The sequence below is a fragment of the Onychomys torridus genome, chromosome 5 (assembly GCF_903995425.1).
Source record: "Onychomys torridus chromosome 5, mOncTor1.1, whole genome shotgun sequence".
In the NCBI taxonomy this organism is placed as follows: domain Eukaryota; kingdom Metazoa; phylum Chordata; class Mammalia; order Rodentia; family Cricetidae; genus Onychomys; species Onychomys torridus.
This window is the reverse complement of record NC_050447.1, coordinates 84269193-84287878: the sequence shown is the minus strand read 5'-3', so window position 1 is coordinate 84287878 and position 18686 is coordinate 84269193. Positions and strand designations below refer to the sequence as shown.

The following is an 18686-nucleotide window of genomic DNA, read 5'->3' as shown; positions in this document are numbered from 1 at the left end:
ACTTTGAACCTTGTCCAGCTTATCTGCACTTGAGGGCATACTGTATGGGCTGGAATTCCTCTGTAATGTGTACACCCCATAAGGTTCCCCTAATCAGTGTGTAGTGACACCATGGTAGCATTTAGACCGACTTGGATTCATGGTTTGTTTGGTTGATTTGTCAAAACAGCCGATGGAAGGAGTGTTGATGTTGATGAGGGTTGAGAACATGGCTGTCTGGTTCACACTGTGAGCGGCACAAAAACAGACAGAATATTCTCCCATACTCCAAGACGGTGACATCATTCAGCAGAGCAAGACGGATCACCCACAAGGGAAGTGCTGACACATGCCTTAATTGTCCTCTTTTGCTTTCTTGTTGATGCAAATGAAATATCCGCCAACATGCATGCCGGATTACAGTCATTAATCAATTGTAACTGGGATACCTGCAGGGACAAGAATTTTTGGGAAAAGTCAATAAAAACACGAGAATGAATTGTTCATGTGGAATTTGCCATAAAGCGTGTTATAAATAAAATATGCATCACCAAATTCATTTATGTATGTGTATTTTGTGCTAGCTATTAAACAGCACATTTCTGGAAATGTAAATGTTAGTAATAAATGTTAGTTGCTTTTGCTATTAGCAAGGTAATAGAATTATTACAGCCACAGAGGAGCAAGCTAGCACAAGAACATGGAGTTTTGCTACAATGAAGCATATGTACACAATGCCACCCACATAGGAGGAGGACTGGGGTCTGTTTACTTAGTGTGGACTACACAACATGCTCAGGTATGAGTCACAGAATCAAGGGCCTTCATTCATCCTTACAAAGAGTAGAGGTTTGAAATCAAGCCCCACCCTGATGCTAACCTTCAGAAGGTCACAGCTATATGGTTACTTTTGGCAATGTTAGTGTGGGTGTGGAAATGAGGGAGGCCAGGATCCCTTTCTTCTGAAGATCATAGGAAATGGAATAAGGTGCTAGACTTAGCCAGCCATGCAGAATCTGATGTCAGCAAACTCAGAGGCCTGAGAGTTTCAAAGCAAACTGTCTGGTGGGAATTACAGATCACTTTTAATGAGAGCGGGGGGTGGTGGGGAGGAGGAGACCAAAGACACAAGGAGGTGTGCCTGTCTGGGACGCTCTGACAAACACAGGTGACAGCAAGAACTGAAGGTGCCCTCGTGGAGCACATCATCAAGATGCCCACACTACAGTACGGCTTTACGAGGATGTTAGGAATTCTTTGTGAATTAAAAAAGCTGCTCAGGAGAAGGCATTTCTGAACTATAGCCAGAGTCCCAGCAAGCAGTGCTGGGTAAAACAAGGCAGAGATGGATGGATCCCAGAGCCAAGGAAAGCCATGGAAATAAGCCAGCCATTCAGATGGGCTCATCTCCAGACCAGACCAACTGTGGTGCACTTCTCTCTCTAGAAGAACCTGTAGACAGAAACCCAAAACACGTTCGTGATGCTGGAGTGGGAGTGCAGAGAGCATCCACAAGCATCAGTTTAGGAAGGAAAACTATTGAGCGTGGTGCTGGGCACATGTAAATTGAAGTTACTAGGGAAGTTGAAGCAGGATGATTATAGGTTTGAGCCTAGCCTGGGCTGCGTAGTGAGGCCGTGGGGAAGAAAAAAAAGGTTTGAAAAATATTGTAATCAACAAAGCCTTGTATGAAACTGCACCCAATGTCTTAGATAACACTTGGCCCCAGTGCTTCTGCGTGTAATAGCTGCCTCAATTATAAAAAAAAAAAAAAAAAAATGGTTTCATGGGGGTGTGCTGGTGTTAATGAAGCTGACTGTGCTGTTGCCTTGCACACTGGATTCGTCAGCGCTGGAAAGATGTACACTGGGTGAGCCTACACCATCCAGTGCAGACCAGTGTATGAAGACTATGAAGGTAGTTATTAGGTCTGTTCAAGGTGCAAGGTAGGTTTTAATTTGCAAGTAAAGGATGGAAACTTGGAATTCTACTTGCCATGTTCTGGTGTAGTGTGAAAGAACGCTCCCTGCGAGGGTTGGGAAAGGTGGTTTAAACACTCCTTTCTCTGGCTACGGGAGGTTAAAGGGACCAAACAACCAGAGCAAGAGATCAAATGCTGAAATAGACCCCACAACCCCTGGCTCCTGTTGGTCCAAGTATTAATGAACTTTAGAAATTTATAAAAGAATAGCTGTGTTGTTTTGAAAACATACTTATTTTCATAAGACATGACCTGAACTAGATTTATTTTTGATAGTATTTTAAGCTCTGTGTCTTTGCTTTTAATATGATGAACAGCAAGAGATAGAATCCAGAGAAGCGATGTTCATTCTGAGCAATCTCACAGGGTAACCCAGGTGACCTGGAGCTTGCAACATCCCTGCCTCAGCCTCCCAAGAGCTGGAATCTTAGGTGTGAACTTCTTGGTGTGAACTTCCTGGTGTGAACAACTTCATGGTGTGAACTTCATGTGTGAACAACTTCATGGTGTAAGTGGTAGTCTTTTCTCCCCTCTCTCCTCAAGGTCTGATAATTTATTTGTTGCTTTTAGATTCGTTGGTTTTTATTGGATTTAGAAGTAGACGCTCTCAGGGCGGACAGCCTCTGTCTCTTGGCAATCCAAATTACTGGTATTTTCTTTGGCTTCCTTCATTCACTTGGCCAAAAGTTTAGCATATTCTACAGCGCCCTCTCTATTTTTCTTAGTGTGTTGTAACAAGCTGCTGCATCTTGGCTGCTTTGGTCCTGAGCTTCTTACCCTCTTTGTTTAAGGGCTTTCTGACCACATACTGGTGGACATCATCTGTAGAGAGATTGGAAAGCTTTCAGACTCTGCTGGCTCTTGTGATCCCCAACTGCTGAGCACAGTGGTATCTGTCAGTCCAGGATTTTCTTTCTCTCTCTTTTTATTTCTCCCACAATAACCAATTTGAGAGCACTCAGCTTGGCATCCACAATTCATCCCCTAACAGACTCCCACTTCCTCTCTCCAGTTCTCCTTGGTCTAGAACGACAATGCTCTTCATTCACCACCGCTCTGCAGAGGGTCAAGACACCTTGCTTCATGGGCAAACCTTGCTTGTCATTCCCACCACTGATTTAGACCACATAACCCTTCCACGCTTCATCCAGAGTATTAGCAGCTACTTCTTCTCATGGAAAGCATGACATTTATGGTCATCGTCCACTTCCGTGAGTTTCTGACAGCTGGTGGCTGCAAAGAGAAATTCAGCTTCGTCTTGATGCAGCTGATGCCTAGCAGGTCCCAGGAAAAAAGAACTGAAATGGGTTTTTGTTGTTGTTGTTGTTTTTTTTTTTTTGGTCAATTCATTTTCCTTAGCATTTTTATCCTATTTATCTTAATTTTTACATAGCTGGTTTTAAAATTATTTTATTTTGTGTGGATGAAGTGCCTGCCTGTTGCCTATGGAAGCAAAGGGAGGGCATTGGCTTCCCAGAAGCTGGACTTATAGATGGTTATGAGCTGCCATGTGGATGCTGAGACCCAAACCCAAGTCTTCTGCAAGAGCAGAAAGTGCTCTTACCTGCTGAACCATTTCTCCAGCCCCCAAATAAGCTATTTTTCTAAGTGATCGTGATGCCACTGACTTGAGATGACACCTTTATCATATACTGAGTTCTGTGCCTTTGGACATTTTCTCTGTGCCACTGGTCTATCAATTCATGTGTGCCTGTTGAAATTTGAGGTATAGTTTTACTGACCTACTTTCCCCTTTCCTATGATCTCTCTTTTCAACAACCCCCTTGGTTTACTTGCTCATTTTTTCATGTGAATTTTGGGTACCACACAGGTCAGCTTCCCCTTGTATGCTTGCCTCGAATAGCGGAACGTTTGTCTCAGCCTGTGCTTTGCTGCCAGCTAGGTCACCAGCTGAGATGGCCATGATCAAGGCTGAGTGCTGGGATAAAGTCGAGTGCCATTCCGCCCAGCTGGCATAGCTTTCCAATGACGTACTCCTGTGCAGTTATGGGTTGGCATAACCAGCACAGAGCTGTTGACTCAGTTAACATGTCTACATTCTGCTCAACATTCAAAAGGAAAGGAAAGAGAGAAACATCTCTTGCTACTTGAATACACAGTATGCTGGCGGCTTTTCTGCCTCCCCTAAATGCAGTGACATAGTGTCATGTCTGTAGTCAAGAAGATGCACACTGTCTATTACAGGGTTTCTATTACTGTGATAAAAACACCAGGAGCAAAGGGAGGAAAGGGCTCATTTCCACTTTCTACTCATGTTTTTGGTTGTGAGCCTAGCCTTTAATGGCTGAGGCATCTCTCCAGCCCTCCACTTTCTACTCTTAATGGAGGGAAGTCAGGACAGGAACTCAAGGCAGGGACCTGGAGGCAGGAACTGAAGCGGAGACCCTGGAGGACCACTGCTTACTGGCTTGCTCCTTTCTTATATACCCCAGGACCACCTGCTCCAGGGGGGCACCATCCACAGTGGGTTGGATTGCCCCATATCAGTCCCTAATTAAGTTTCCTATAAGGCAATCTGATGGAGGCATTGTCTCAGCGTGGTTCCCTCTTCCAGATCAGTCTAGCTGATGTCAAGTGGACAAAAAGACAAAGCAGGACACACTCTGTGTTCTCCAAGATGTCAAGCCTGCTTAAAACTTTATAATACTGTTTTTATTATTGGGCTGCTTAAACTTTTTCTCTTAGATAATGGTATATTTTGTTGAGAATAATTGTGCTGTCAAGTAAAGGAAAATAATCATTAAACACCGATGCTATCTTCTTGACTTGTCTAATTTCCCCGGTTCATAACGCACTGAGGCTCGGCTGATGAAATCAAGCAAGAATGGTAAATTACCTGTCAGAGTCATTTGTCTGCTCTGCTCATTATCTTTAGCACCAAACACACTGAGATGACCACATACGTGTGTCTGCTTCTGCATGCGTGCGCACACGCCTGTGTGTGTGTGTGTGTGTGTGTGTGTGTATCTGTTTTAATTTTAAGTAATGTAAGACAGTACCTGGAACTATCTCTTTGCAGAAGGAAACTTGGTATATATAGCCTAAAGCTAGCCATGTATACATAACTGAGTTCCACATTCAAAACTGATCATCAAACTCAGTTCTTTTAGCTTTGATGGTTTTTCCTGTTTGTCACTGTTTTTCGTTTTTCCTTTTCTTTTCTTTTTTTCCAGACAGGTTTTTCTGTGTAATCTTGGCTGTCTTGGATCTCACTCTGTAGACCAGGCTGGCCTTGAACTCACAGAGATCCTCCTGCCTCTGCCTCCTGAGCTCACTGTTTTTCTTAAGGAATTCTATGTATATGCATGAACACATTACTAGGCCAGGCACCAAACACAAGGTTTTCCCTGTTCTTTACATAATCGAAATTGAAAACCACGTTGTGAAATGTACTTAAAGCTTTCTAAATTAGCACAAAATAGAAACTGTAAATCAACTCCATAATAACTAAAGTTTTTTTGTTTTTGTTTTTGTTTTTGTTTTAAAGCTTAGGCAACACTGCCTTTGGATGCAGAGACAATGACAAAAATTTTAAAACATTTTTCAGATTATTCATCTTAAAATTATAGTCAGTTTTCTGTTAAGGTAACGAGATGCCTGATGCCATCAACTCATTAAGAGATTATTTTTTTTGTTTTTGAGTTTTAGTCAATGGTCAGGTAGAGTCGTATTCTGGGGGCCTGTGTTGAAGCATCTCCCATGGCAGGGAACCTCTGGTGGCACCCAGTTTATGTCATGAAGCAGAGAAGGGGGAGGCTTGGAGTCATTGAACGTGGACCCCTCACCCATGATTAACTTTGGGGCCACCTTCTGTCTCATTGACATCTCTGTACTCTTAAAGAAAGAAAAATCATCACAAGTGCTCTTAGAATGCTAAACGGCTCAGCAGCTATGTGTACCAGCTGTTCCTCCAAAGGACCCAGGTTTGATTCCCTCAAGGCTGCTCACAATCATCTGTAACTCCAGTTCCAGGGGACTCAACTCCTGCTTCTGGCTTCCACAGGCACCAGACATATCTTACATAAGTTAAATAAATCTAAGAAAAAAGAATTCTAAATACCAAGAAACGGGAGGGACATCACAGCCGGTCTTGTCTCTAAAATCCGGGCAGGAGGGAGAAAGTGGAGATTACAGGTTTTTCTCAGACCGGCAGGAAGATTGCTTACTCCTGCTAAGGGGTGACTATTTCAGAGACTTCTGCGTTTGTTTCTCTTAATTTTTTTCATTTATTTTACATCCTGACCGATGCTTCCCTCCCGCTTCCTCCCCCCACCTCCCCTCTCCCGACTCCCCCACACACCCCTTCCTCTACCTCTGTTCAGAAAGGGGCAGGCCTCCCATGGGTGCCAACAAAGAATCTACCCTGTTACATGATTTCTGGTCAGGAGAATAGGATTTGAGGTGTGACTCAGGCACTGGGTGGAAACGTGACATTCTAAACCGCTCGGAGGTTAAATTATAAAGACATACCATTGTCCCCTCCCTCCAGAGTTCACCCAAACCTGCCTGTCAGTCACCTGGATGGGAAGCTGTATCAAGAAACATGACTTGCTAGAAAGGGTATTACCATTAGGAGAACAGCTGTCTTCTTGGTGTGCTGTGTGTTTCCAGACTGTGGACACCCCTCCCTCAGTACAGTTGTTTCCTATGTCGTCTTCCCAGCTCTGCCGGCCTGCATGTCTGAGTTCTAACTCAGCAAACATAGTTTCTCCTTTTCCCTCTTTCTACCTTTCTTTTCAGACACTGGTCCAAATCCTAAGTCTACTTGTTCTTACACTGGGCACCCCCTCTTTAAAGAAGTCTCCCCACCAAGCTGTGTGCAGAACTCCACACAGCTGAACCTGCCCACTTCCTGGTCTATAAATCGGACAGCATGGCTCTCTTCTCCACCTGGGCGGCTCCCTTTTCTCCACAGAGTGCCTGCAATGCTGCTTTTAATTTCTCAGACTCCAATAACGGAGTCTGGGTGTGTTTTAAAGTTCTCCTTTCTGTGAGACTAAGCACTTGCAAAGAGACTATTTCCTGGTGGCAGACATAGTGGCTCCACTTCCTCTGGCCACCCAGGCCCACCTCTTAAAGGTCCTCCCCTTCCCAGCTATGCACACTGGGGACCAGACTTCTCACCGGGGTGGAGGGAGCTGCTTTAGGGCACACTTCAGATCCAAGCTATTGGAGGCTTGAGATGATTTTTAAAACCTTCCTGCCTGATCTTTCCACATTGGAGGACTCTTGCCCTGACTCCATTGTGGAAGGCAAAAGTGAAGCCATTATGAAACAACGCAGATCATAGGCAAGACGGTCAGCAGACTTGGGGGAGAAGCACTGTGAGGTCACAGGCCAGGGTGTACTGTGATCTGGGTGTTGTTTAACCACATGTGTCCCGGGGACCATGTGGCTGCAGCCTTGGTTTTGCAGATGTTGCTATTGGGAAGTGACAGAATGTTTGAGAATGAGGTCTGGTGAGGGTCCCTCAGTCCTTGGGGCTGTGTCCTTCCAAGGGGCTTGTCGCTCTCTCTGCTCCAGTTCAAGAGGGGCCTCGTGTACTCATACATATCCCCCCCCCCCCCATGTGTCACCATCTGTCCTCACCACAGGCCAAACCAAGTGAGGCTACCCAGTCCTGGACTTTGAACTAAAGACGTCTTTCTTAGGAGGAATTTCATCCCAGTAACTCAAACTGGCTTTCCCTGCCAAACTGCCTTCACAGCTGTGCTCTGGTGAACTCAGAGTTCTCCTGGTGATTTTGGGAAGTCACAGATAGAAGAGGATCTCTGCTGCCCAACCTGGTGGTCACTTCCAAGATGGACGCTCAGCCTCAGGGATGTCTTGGGTGAAGTGGCGGGCACAGCTGCATGGTGTGTCGGTAGCCAGGTGGTGTACACCTGTAATCCTGGTACTGGGGAGGCTGAGACAGGAGGATGTGAGTTCAAGGCCAGCTGGGCTATATAGTCATATCCTGTCTGTGATGTGATAACTAAGTAAGCAAATAAGTAAATGTGTATGGTTCCTGAGGCAGATGGAGTATATGCAGATTCCACAGTTTTTAGTTACAGCTGAAGCAAATTGCAGGCATTTTAAAAAGATTTACGCAAAGAACTTAAGAAACTAAACATCAAGAAAACAAAGAACCTAGTTTTTAAAAATGACCTTTGGGATGAAGCAGAACGTTCTTAAAAGAAGAAATACAAGTGACTAATGAACATTTTTTAAAAGACATACTCAACATCTTTAGCCAGCAGGGAAATAGAAATTTAATCACTTTTGAGATTCTGTCCTATCCTAGTCAGAATGGCTAGTCTCAAGAAAATAAACAACAACAAGTGCTGTTGAGGACTGGGGGAAAGGAGAAACTCTATGTACTGATTGTGCAGCCACAATGGCAGTTAGTGTGGAGGTTTCTCACAAAGCTAAAAATAAAGCTAACATGTGAGACTGGGCAAATACCCAAAGGACTTCTGTGGTGATACTGTGTTCCCTCAAATATTGTGCACCCTAATAAACTTATCTGGGGTCAAAGAACAGAACAGCCACTAGATATAGAGGCCAGAAAATGGCGGCACACATGCCTTTAATCCTAGCATTCCAGAGGCAGAGATCCATCTGGATCTCTGTGAGTTCAAAGCCACACTGGAAACAGCCAGGCATGGTGACTTATGCCTTTAATCCCAGGAAGTGATGGCAGAAAGCAGAAAGGTATATAAGGCGTGAGGACCAGGAACTAGACAGGTTAAGCGTTTAGGCTTTGGAGCAGCACAGTTCAGTTGAGATTCATTCTGGATGAAGACTCAGAGGCTTCCAGTCTGAGGAAACAGGATCAGCTGAAGGATTGGCAAGGTGAGGTGGCTGTGGCCTGCTCTGCTTCTTTGATCATCCAGGAGTCACCCCAATACCTGGCTCCTGGGTTTATTTTTATTAATAAGAACTTTTAAGATTCGTGCTACAGACTCCATGTTTTACTAGAGAGGCTTGCACATCCATGCTTACTGCTACTCTGTTCACAATAGGTAGGAAATAGAGTCAACCTAGATATCCACCAACTGATGAATGGATGATGGAAACACGGTACATACACACAATGGAATTTTATTCAAGTATAAAAAAAAAGGATGAAATGATGAGTTTTACAGGCAAATGGATGGTCTTAGGAAACATTATCACAAATGAAGTAACCAAGGCCCAGAAAGACAAACACCACATGTTCTCTCACATATATGGATCCATGCTTCAAATGTCTAAACATTGATGTGTGTGCTTACATGGGGCTTCTATAGAGGTCAAGAAGCTAGAAAGGACACACGTGGGGGAGGGGAAGAGGCCTTCCTGTGGAAGGAGGTGTAGAACACATATGACCTGAAGTGTGAAGTAGGTACTGGGAATCCAAGGTTGGAGTGGAAATAAGGGAAGGGGGAGAGGGGAGAGGAGGAGGAGGAGGAAGAGGAGGAGGTGAGAAATGGGTTGACTAAAACTGAGGAATGAAAAAGCCGTATGGAAACCTACTTTAAAAATGTAATGTCCACAGGTACAAGAGTGGCATGACCATTATGGGGATGACCAACCCCTTTCTTATTGGGTTTGAAGCCTGCTTGCTCTATAGGAGGGATGTCTTGCCTAGTACTGTAAACCTGGTGGAAAGCCAATAGCTGAGATCATAGGCTTGGTGTTTGTGCGTGTGTGTGTGTGTGTGTGTGTGTGTGTGTGTGTGTGTGTGTGCGTGTGTGTGTGCGTGTGTGTGTGTGTGTGTGTGTGTGTGCGTGTGTGCGTGTGTGTTGCTTTGCTAAATGGACATGTTGTCAAACTGTCTTATAAATATTTGCTTTTCTACTCACAGGTGGTGCGGCTCTTGGTCAGAGACGCTTCTCTCTGTAGTAGGAAGCAGTTATTGCAGAGACTCAAAACTAGTCAAAGTGCTGAGGACAAGTGGCCGTTGAGGGCTCCCTCCTAAACAGAACATCCGTGTCACCCACTCCAAGGCTGAGGGGATATCTCAGAAAGGGAGGTGTGTAAGCGCTGGGTAATGGGATGGAAGAGGGTTAAATGCTGTCTTTTGGATGTGACAAGACCACGGCCCTCATGAACTCATGGCAGCTGTGGTTGCCAGCACCTGTAAAGGCCAAGCCAGCCAGAGTCCTAGCACTGGTGGGAGAGAGACTCACAAGGCTCCGGCCTACCTGAGGAGCTATTGGCCATCGATTGTTGCTGGGGCAAGGAGTCACTTTTCTTTAGGGGCATGGATGCTGGCAGTTGCCCATGTTTGTGTGGGCAGCAGTAATTGGACTCAGTGTAAGGAGGACATGAAGGTAGGAGAGTGATGTGTTGTGGTGGGGTGGAAGGGAAGTAGGGGGAGTTGCAAGTGGACACAATCAAGATACATTATATACACGGATCAAATTGTCAAGGAATAAATACAAATATATTTTTTAAAGATTTATTTATTTTTTATGTATACAGCATGTATGACACAGACCTGTATGTAGATCTTTTTTAATTCTTAATTTTTTTATTTTTAAAATAAATAAAACCACTTTATTTTTATTAGCTCGAAAATAAAAACATGGCACAGCTACTTTAGGGAAGCTAATCTATGCATCTCAGTAAACTTTCACACATCCAGAGTGGCCACTCTGAAGCTATGGAGCTTCATTTAGGGTTTTACACCTTTGTTATTAACTACATTTTTATTCACATGAGTCATGAAAAAATAAAAATATAAAGCCTTGTTTTCTCCTAGTTTTAATTCCATCATAGCTTTTTCCTTTTTGTGGTGGATAAGTATAAGTGAACTTTTTAAAAAAATATTTTTATTGGGGCTGGAGAGATGGCTCAGAGGTTAAGAGCACTGACTGCTCTTCCAGAGGTCCTGAGTTCAATTCCCAGCAGCCACATGGTGGCTCACAACCATCTGTAATGAGATCTGGTGCCCTCTTCTGTATACACAATAAATAAATAAATCCTTTAAAAAAGGATTTACTTAATTATTACGTATACAGTGTTCTGTCTGCATGTATGTCCAAAAGTCAGAAGATCTCATTATAGATCATTGTGAGCCACCATGTGGTTAGTGGGGATTGAACTCAGGACCTCTGGGAGGGCAGCCAGTGCCCTTAACCTCTAAGCCATTTCTCCAGCCCTGTTTAGCCCCTTTCTAAATGGCTTTCTACCCTCGGTTTTTGAGACAGGAGCTCATTGATTCAGCTAGAGTGATTGGCCAGCAGGTTCTAGGGATTCTCCTGTCTCTGCCTCCCCCACTGCTGGGGTTACAGCACACACCACTGTGCCTGCCTTTTTAAAATGGGGTCTGGGGGTCCAATCTCAGCTCCTCATAGTTATATACCAAGTACTCTTACAGGCGACACTGTTTTTCCAGTCTCTGAATCCCATTCATTATATCTTGGGTTTTATTTGCTCCACCAGTTGGGGTGTGTCTTTTAATTTCCTTTTATAACTAAATTTCTGAACACTCAAGTGCCAGGCAAAGGCACAAAGTAAGCGATAAGGTTGGGACACACCCTAGTCTCATCCGCTGAAGCACAGTTTTGATAAATTCTTAGGAGGGCTACCAGATAGACTTCTAGTTATCGGCAGGTGGGGTGATACAGTTCAGTGAGGAACAGAGATATTAAATAGATGTTTCCCACCAATAAATGCAGAATTAAAAATGAATTCAAGCCCTCTGAAGCTAAGGGGCTCAGGTCTTTAAAGGTCTCACAAGGGACAAGGCTAACACTTGGGGTCAGAACAAGCGTCCTTGAGGAAACGCTGCTGCAGTTGCAGTCAAGAGGATGCGTTCAGGAGGATGAAGCTGGTCTCAGACAGTTCAGAGCCCTGTGGGACAGCCCCCCGTCAGGAGACAGCTGTTTCCTGGAAGTAAGAGAGAGCCACAAGGGCAGAGGACAGGGCAGGCAGAGCAGAGGGAGTGAAGGTGGACCGAGTGGCCATGGCTGTGTTTGCCAAGGGAACTGGGCCAAGCTGGGGCCACCATGTCCTCACCACACAGGGGTGTGGCTAGGCATGTCCCTCCTTTTCCCCTGTACCCTGCACAGGTGTGCCTCAGCTGTGCCACACCTTCATCTAGGTCTCTGTTTAGAGAGTTAAACCTGCTATTGCCGCCTCTGCCTCAGCCCTCAGGGTGAAGCCAGCTTCTGGGTTCCCTCCCTCTTCTTGTCCTCTTGCTGGGGAGCTGCTCCCTGGCCAGCCCAGCAGAGCCTCTAAAGAGTTGGCTTTATTCTATCCTGTTTCCTGTTTCTTTGCAGGGGGCAGCATGCTCTAAAAGTATGGCATGCTATTGCAGAAATCAAACAGCCTCTGAGCCATGTGCTGCTGTGTTTTGCTTGAGGAGGCCTTTTTAGCATGGAGGCAGAATACACACACACACACACACACACACACACACACACACACACACACACAGGAGATTTGTATTTTTCTTCTTGGGAGGAATTCAGTAGAAGAAATTATTTTTAGTGTAATAAGCATATACAATATAAACTTACCATTTAAACCATTTTGAGTGTACATTTCCATGATATTACATAGGTTCACCATATTGTGCATCAACTTCTCTGTCCTGCTCTAGATTTCTATTGCCCTGAATGGAAACTCTGCCCATTAGACCCTCACTTACCTCCACCTCTCTATTTGCATCAGTGAATATCTCACTTACCTCCACCTCTCTATTTGCATCAGTGAATATGGCCACTGCAGGTAACCTCATTTAAGAAGACTCATACTTTTCCTTTTTCTGTCTGTTGATTGTTTCAAACAATATCACATGTTCCAGTCCTATCTATGATGTCACATATTCAAACCCTCATTCCATTTTCTGCCTATATTTATATTATTTTGTGGGCACATGCCACATTTTCTTTATCCACATGCTTATCAATGGATGTCTGGCTTGGGTCTGTCTATGGTAACACTTTTGTGTATACTGGAGGGCAAGTGTGTTTGAGTCCCTGTAGTGATTTGTCAGTCAGCCATGATGAGCTGCTGTGGAACATCAGGCATGTATACTTTGAAATCATCCTTTTTGACATGCACTTCCGGCCCCTGGCCTCTCCTAGCCTTGGTCCTTGCTATAGTGTTAATCTTAAGTGAACCCAAAGGTCCATGTAGTGAAAGTGTATTCTCTAGAGTGTTGCTATTGGGAGGTGGTGGACACCTGTGAGGGTGGAGCCTAGTGAGAGGTCTTCCATCTCTGGGGGTATGGCCTGGAAGGGGAAGGGCATAGTAAGACTCTCTTTTCCCTATCCACAAGGGAAAAGGTTTTGCTCTGCCCAGGGTTCCCGCCACAGTGTGCAGCCTCATCACAGATGGGAAGTGATGATGCCAATTGATCCTGGGCTGGGACCCCTAAAAAATGAGCTAGAAGAACCTTTCTTTTTAGAGGTTAATTAATTAGCCGGGTGTTTGTGATGGTGTTGGGAAGTTGAAAGGCATATCCTGAAATCACGTCCTCTCTGGGACGTGGCTCTGTGTGTTGCTTCAATGTACCTGCCAGCCTGAGACCACACAGTCATGGCTTCTGTGCCTCTTCAGGGGGTCCTATTGGTGAAATTATTAAGGCCACTCCACGTAGTTAAAAGGGAGGTTTATTTTGTGGGCTAACTTACAAATGAAGGGGTAGGTTGCAGGGTCTGGCAAAGGTATAGCGCAATCCGGCGGTGTTCTCTGGAGAACTCTGCTTGGTCTACCTCCAGCGTCCAGGGTCCGGGAACCAAGAGCGAGGGCTCTTCCGGATCCTTGGTCTTCCGCTTCCTCCTCCACCCTGCCTTGTGGGCGTGACCATTACCGAAGCCTCAATGGGGGTTGGAACTTCCAGGCCAATGCTGGGATGGCTACCCACTACAGGGTCCAGCAGCACGTGGCCTGTGTCTACACCTAGCACTGTGCACTCTTCACAGCAGAGTTTTGACGGGACTTCGAGGGGCCATTCTCCCCTAATCTAGGGTTGAGCAACTTACAAATACAGGGAAGCTGTTAGGCCCACAACTTTTGGGTACACATGTTCTGTTTTATTCTTGAACTTGTCAGGCTTGCTGGGGCCCTGCTAGGGGGAGAAAAAGTCTATCAGGCTTTGGTCTCAAGAGGCCAGGCCTTTGTTTCAGGTCAGGAAGGTCAAGAGTAAAGCCAGAACTTTGCCATCTTAATTATCTACGTATGTCTCCTCTCCTTATCCTATCAGGATTCAATCATGGGCCATCTCATTGGCCCAGGTTGAACCTTTCAGTGCTTTTGTACTTTCACATGGACATGCAGCTTCCTGTGGTTTGGAAAATACCGCCATTAATTGCCAAAACAGATTTTGTCTTTCTAAATACCAAGTGATGTTTACCTTCAGGAGGCAGACTGCCCTGGAGCCTGTGAGTCCAGGAATTTGCAATGTTACAGACAAAGCAAACAGGAGGAGGCGGCCACTGGCTGCAGAGCCAAGCTCAGGCCACCAAGTCCCGTGCTGGTGCGTTCTCCCCTCCCATCTCTCCCTCCCATCTCTCCCTCCCATCTCCCCCTCCCATCTTTCCCCTCCCATCTTTCCCCTCCCATCTCTCCCTCCCATCTCTCCCTCCCATCTCTCCCTCCCATCTCTCCCCTCCCATCTCTCCCTCCCATCTCTCCCCTCCCATCTCTCCCTCCCATCTCTCCCCTCCCATCTCCCCCTCCCATCTCTCCCTCCCATCTCCCCCTCCCATCTCCCCCTCCCATCTCCCCCTCCCATCTCTCCTCCCTTTGCATTCACAGAACCGGAAGCCAGTCCTCAGAGGTTGTTCACCTCTTCTCTGAGGCATAAGCGTGGCCTGTATGCCTGCAGAACCAAGCACTCCACGAACTGTTCTAATTAATTCTACCTTCCGTCTGCAGATGATGGGGTAGGTGCAAAGCAACACTAAAGAGTTGGAGCTGGGGGTTGGGGATTTAGCTCAGTGGTAGAGCAAGGCCCTGGGTTCGATCCTCAGCTCAAAAAAAAAAAAAAAAAAGAGTTGGAGCTGGAAACTTGTTTTGATTTCTTTTTTTTTTACATCCCCCTGTGAAGTTTTGTTTTATTGTCATTTCAGAGAAGGGAGATTTCCTAGTGTATCTGCACAGCAGACACTCAGCCTGGGTCACGCTCAGCTTAGGCGTCAGGGTGGCCATCAAGAAATGTAGTTTCTGCCCTCAGCTTTGCCATGAACCAAGAGGCAATGGTGATTTCTAGAAACTCAGCCTCCTGCAGGACTTGGTGGCACAAGCCTTAAACCCCAACACTCTAGAGGGTAAGGTAGGAGGAGCCGGAGTGTGAGCCACTGTACCCTCCCTCACAGACCCTGCCTCAAAATCGAAACAAGGGAAGAACAAAGAAGAAAAATAAAAGGAAGATTAGGAGGAAAGATGAGTGGAAAAGAGATAAGGAGAGGAAGGGGCAAGTAGGGGAAAGGTGGGGGAGGGGGGCAAGGAGAGTGAGGGAGGGGAGGGGGGAAAGGGAGGAAGAGGGGAGGGAGGTAAGGGGTGAAGGGAGGCAGAGGAGGGGAAGGGAAGGAGGCCAGTTAAGCAAGACTGTCTCTAGGCAGAGTCTTGGTGTGGGAGCAGAGACGGAAGGAGACTCACCCTCTGCCCCATTTTATAGATGAGCCCACCTCAGCTTCCAGCCAGGTACTGTCTCACCCTGAGCAAATCCCCCATCTTGTCCCTCCCAGCGGCAGGGACAGTGTGGCTGGGGCCCCTACGATCCTTTGAGACCCAAGAAGAAGCAGTGGGCCCAGGTAGAGTCTCCCAGGGCTCTGATCCCTGGAAGTCCTGCCCCACATCCAACCCTCAGAAGCTTGCTGGAGGTGCCATCTTCTGGACCGACAGACCCCTTTTATCTGCGTTTCCTTTATCCAGGCATGGTGCGTGGATCCACGGTTTGCAGGAGTTTTCCTGAGGAGGGTCTGTTGTTGATTTACAAGGCATGCCTCCTGTGCGCATAACTTAACGGGATCTGCCACCTTCAATGGGCCCCCACACAGCTGCCGCTGCAGCAGCTGCCTGCCTGGCTTTGTTTGGTCTCAGCTTTCCTCTTATCCTGCAGCCGTGGGGCCCTGTCTACTCCCAGCACCTTGATTAGCGCTGACTGTCTCTCGCCCACCCACTGCTTCGGATGGCCCATGAATATACAGTGTCTTACACACAGTTTAGATTAGCAACAGAGGGCCAGGGCCGTCCATCAGCAGTGAGTTGCGGGTGGCACCATTAGCTCTTAAAAATCACGATCAGCTCTCCAGGTGGCCTTTTAAGTTTGTGTGGGGCTTTCCTCCTCATCCACAAAGCAGGCTGGTGAGAGCGCAAGACTCCAGTTTGGCCTTTAAGGGTCCCAAATTAGAGCACAATTCTCCTCAGGTGGCTGGGAATCTGGCTCCACAGACTCTCTCTCTCTCTCTCTCTCTCTCTCTCTCTCTCTCTCTCAATCTTTCTCTCTCACACACTCCCCAAACATATACAAATACATACACATTCTCTCTCTCACACACACATATCTCACACACTTTTTTTTTTTTTTTTGAGCAAAGGATCGAACCCAGGGCCTTTTTCTACCACTGAGCTAAATCCTCAGCCCCATATCACACACTCTTACTTACCTACCCCTGCTTTCGTTAGCTCTGGTCATTAAAGGCTGCCTGGGCCTACCACACCAGTCTGCCCTCCACCTTGCAGATGTCAGGGTGGACCCCTGACTGGCACTTACAATTACCTGCAGGACCAAATCCAATAGCACTCCCCAGAAGACAGGACAAGGGATTCATTTCAGTCCCAGCTTCCCTACTTCCTGGTCCTATGACCCCCTCCTTCTCTATTTATGTGCATGGGTGTTCTGCACAGACAGTCACCACATGTAGCAGAAGAGGGCATTAGGTCCCTGGAACAAGATTTATAGGTGCTTGTGTATCAACATGTGACTGCTTGGAACCAAACCCAGTGTAAGGATTCTGTCCTTATTCTGTCATCAGCCTGCGACAGTGCCCCAGCCTAAAAAGCAGACGTGCCCTCCCACTCTCTCCATAGTCTCTCTGTCCTCCATGTTCTCTCTCTCTCTCTCTCAAAAGGTAACCATGGCTCGCGATTCCTCCGCCACCATTGGCCAGCCATGAGCACAGCCGTCACCCAGGACCTCCCCAGGAACAGCAAGTGTTCTTAACCCAGAGCTACTTCTCTTGTCCCTGAAAATGATTTCCTAACTCCTGAATGCAATTTCCTCATCTAGAAAACTGAGACAGAAGAGCACACCCTAGTGGGGATGTTCGTGGGATTGTGGGAAAAGAGTGTGGGTCATGGTTGGACCCTGAAGTCCTTTTTCGGTCTCAACACTGTGGCTAAAGTGAAAAAATATTATTTGATTACATCTTTGGTTCAAAGCTTCAGTCTGGGAAAGAGAGGCTCTTGAGGCTCACACATATTGAGAGAGCCCAGTGTTGGCCTCAGGGGCGGGACCACAGTACCTCAGATTTCATTTGTAGGTCTTATGGGGAAGTTTTGTGTAGCAATTCCTTTGAGATAAAACATTCCATCTTGGAGGATGTTCTAAAGGGAGATGGCACATTCTGTCCTCCTGGAAACTCCTTAAACTCAGGAAGTAAATTTCTCAGAGGCTTCAGGAAGTCCCTGAAACTGAAGAGGTTCACTAGGCCTCTTCCTCCCTTAGTGTATAAAAAAAGTAAGGCCTGCTGGGAGATGCTCTCAGATAGGTTGATCTGCCTGACAGAGGCTCACACCAGACTAGCCACTGAAAGAAACAGAGACCAGCCCAGTGGCCTGGAGGAAGACATGTAGAGCTGCCTACACATTATGCAGTGAACTCCAAGGCTCCAAGTTTTGGTGAACCTTTACCCATGCTGGCATGGACTTTGGTGATGCAGCTCTCTTTGAGTCATTTCTGCTCCTGTAAATATCCTCTCTCCCAAACTCCTGTAAGCAGTGACGATAAAACTCATTGGTTTGCCAAGTTGGGCTTGAGTGTTATCTGGACTTTGGTCTGTTGTTGAGTCTCTGTCTGGAGTGTGTAGACCTTTGTTCCCATCTTCCTAGGAATAGTGTTCATAACAAGAGAAGTCTGGGGCAGGCAGCTTGGTGGGCTGCTCAAAGCTTCCCACTCACCCCAGGGTTCTTAGGCTTTCCCAGTATTTGCCTGGTAGTGGAATGACTTGGACATCTAACCTCCCTTTGGTGACTACAGAGAAGGAAATGTGGGACTCTGACTCTCTACCAAGGCTGATGGTCAAAGTCACCTCAGTGGTCTGCCCTGGGCTCCTATGAGTAATTAAAAAACCTGCTAAATGAGAGAGAGGCCATGTCCTTGAACGCATTGTCAAGAGGTCAAAGAAAGCCTGCATTCAGACGGCAGCTGGGAGATTGAGAGCCAGGGGCTGGAGGGCTGAGAAACACCATGTCTGGTGCCCATAGCTGTGGCTGGCTGCTCAGAGTTTCCCAGGATCCAAATTATTTCACTCCAATTTGCTGTGTGAAGAGCAACTTTCTCCTCCTGCCAGGAGGACCCAACCCTTGACTTCTGGCACAGGAGAACAGGATTGGTGCCTATGAGCATCCCTCACAAGGACAACGTTATGATAACCCAAGTCTTCACTGAAGTCCAGGCTGATGGCCTTTCCCAGTCTGCCGAGAAGTTTGTCTTCTGGTTGGAGTATATGTATCTGGTCCCTATTTAGTTTTACCACACAGCCCCTGGCTCGTCTGAAGGATG

At 46.4% G+C, this 18686-nt stretch overlaps 1 pseudogene; it reads right to left on the bottom strand.

Annotated features, from left to right (window-relative positions):
- Positions 1-2526: 2526 nt before the first annotated feature.
- LOC118584604 lies at positions 2527-5770 on the bottom strand (annotated as a pseudogene).
- Between the last annotated feature and the right edge of the window lie 12916 nt (positions 5771-18686).